General features: G+C 31.2%; 1 long non-coding RNA gene across 1 annotated transcript; it reads left to right on the top strand.

The window, feature by feature from the left end:
• Positions 214 to 1,907, top strand: LOC109837934. Its single transcript, XR_002246502.1, has 3 exons — positions 214 to 357; positions 1,520 to 1,608; positions 1,819 to 1,907. It is a non-coding gene; the product is annotated as an uncharacterized LOC109837934 (long non-coding RNA).

Below are 2,116 nucleotides of genomic sequence, written 5' to 3'. Positions count from 1 at the left end.
TACTAGTCGTCCATCAAGATTACTTTCTAAACTCTAACGAATTTCAGTACTTCATCCTATATTTTTTAAATTATTGGAAATAGCTTAAGGTTAAATAATTTCGCATGGAGCGTATATTAACTTTCTCTGAACTTTATGTAATTTCAAGACACTTCATGGATGGCTTATCTTAGTCCTATATATCTTTACAAATTATAAGGGTTCGATTTGTTTTTCTATACATAATTTACTTGTGTTTTGTTGAGAATTTATGTGATTTTTAATATTATTATTTTAATGTAGACTGCAGAAGAAATCTTAGTAGATGATAGATGCCGAATAAATCATTTGGCCACAAGCATTGTTGCACTGTCACAGGTTCGACTTCTGCTTTTGATTGTCAAACTGAGAACTAATTTAATTTCCTTACAACCTTTCAACCTTTTATTTTTAATTTAATAACTATCAAATGTGGTCATTGCAAGAAGTTTATGATCTAGTAAACACATGTGGCTTTTAGGATGTTATCATTTGTTTTGAAGATGAACTAACTCAATATGACCGTTCACATAGATAAGATTCTTTTATTGCTATGGTTGTATATTAGTTCTCAGGAAGATGTTATGTTTCTTTTTTGTGCCGAAAAGATGAATCAGTCGACAATAATGGTATAATTTGGTTAAGATTCTTTTGCTGCCATTTGTTTATTTTGATGGACATCAGATGCATAGAGATTCATTGAATATGAGCAAGTTTGCTCACAGGGGATCGGAAGTTATCTTCACAATTTTGCCATATCTACCTTTTCACTTTACAGAAGAAAATCACCTTTACGGTGCCTATTCTCCCATGTGTTGTACATACATATTCAACTATGCATTTACATGCTTTTGAGTTTTTCTTAACTATAAATCTTTTATCATCATAAAGTTAACAAAAAATTAATTAATGGTGAAACTTAATGAATTAATCCATATTTGACTTAAGTTCATGGATTATAAAATAAAATAAAATAACTAAAAGTTGTCTGATTTACTCATTTAGCTTAAATATCCTATCTTATTCGCTTGGTTTGAAAGTAAGACGGCTATTTTTCTTTTGGAGTATTCCCAAAGCAAAGTGAGTAATGCTTTGATTCTTTACAGGACACCATTAACTCATGATCTTCTATTCCTATCACACGAAAGGATATTTTTTCAAAAATAACTTGAAAAATGAGGTCATGTATGAAAAGCATATAAAAGTCAATATGAAGATGTTGTTATAAAAACATGTGGGTATCTACAGTTATATGCTAAACCCCATCTTTAGATTGGTTCTTTTAGTTTCTTAGCAATCTTTTTTCTTTTATGGGTTCTCTTTTTATAGTACAAGGTGGATAAGTCCATCCGCTTCATTAATTAGTTACTATATTCAACTTATTTAGTTAGAAATTTTGATATGATAAATGTTGCTTTGCTTTGGAAAGTCTCATTGTCGCTGTCATACAATTTTTTCCTTGGCACTCCACCCTCCTAATGTCTAACCTTTTCGTTTCAAGGGAGTGCCATTTTTTCATTCTGGTGATGAGATACTGCGTTCCAAGTCACTTGACCGCGACTCTTATAACTCAGGCGATTGGTTCAATAGGTTGGCTTCGTTATTCTTTTGAGAGTGCATTGTTTAGTTCACATTTAAATTTCGTATTGTCAACTGAAGATTTTCTCATCCTGTCTGACTTTCAGTGTGAACTTTTCTTTATTAGTTGCTCTTGTATCTTTAAAACAGTAGATGTGATCTTTAAATCATTATAAACTTATCATTTGGAAATGACTGATGAATGTGTTCCATATGTTTTAGGCTTGATTTCAGTTATGAGACGAACAATTGGGGTGTCGGCCTACCTCCGAGAGAAAAGAATGAAAAGAACTGGCCATTGTAAGCATGAATTTTTCTGGTATAAGTTCTAATAGTATTCAATTATTTGTTTTCTTCAGATATCTCATTCTTTCGAACACTCGTTTGTTATTATTACCTTACATTTAAAAGGCTTCTAACACATTTCTTTCATTCATAGCATCCAAATCTGAACCTGAATTTGTAAATCCAAATCTAACATACAATTAACTAACTTACCTCATAAAATCAAGAGTCATCC

The sequence above is a fragment of the Asparagus officinalis genome, chromosome 4 (genome assembly GCF_001876935.1).
Source record: "Asparagus officinalis chromosome 4, Aspof.V1, whole genome shotgun sequence".
NCBI classification, from domain to species: domain Eukaryota; kingdom Viridiplantae; phylum Streptophyta; class Magnoliopsida; order Asparagales; family Asparagaceae; genus Asparagus; species Asparagus officinalis.
The sequence above is the reverse complement of the archived record's forward strand: the minus strand, read 5'-3'. Positions and strand labels throughout refer to the sequence as shown.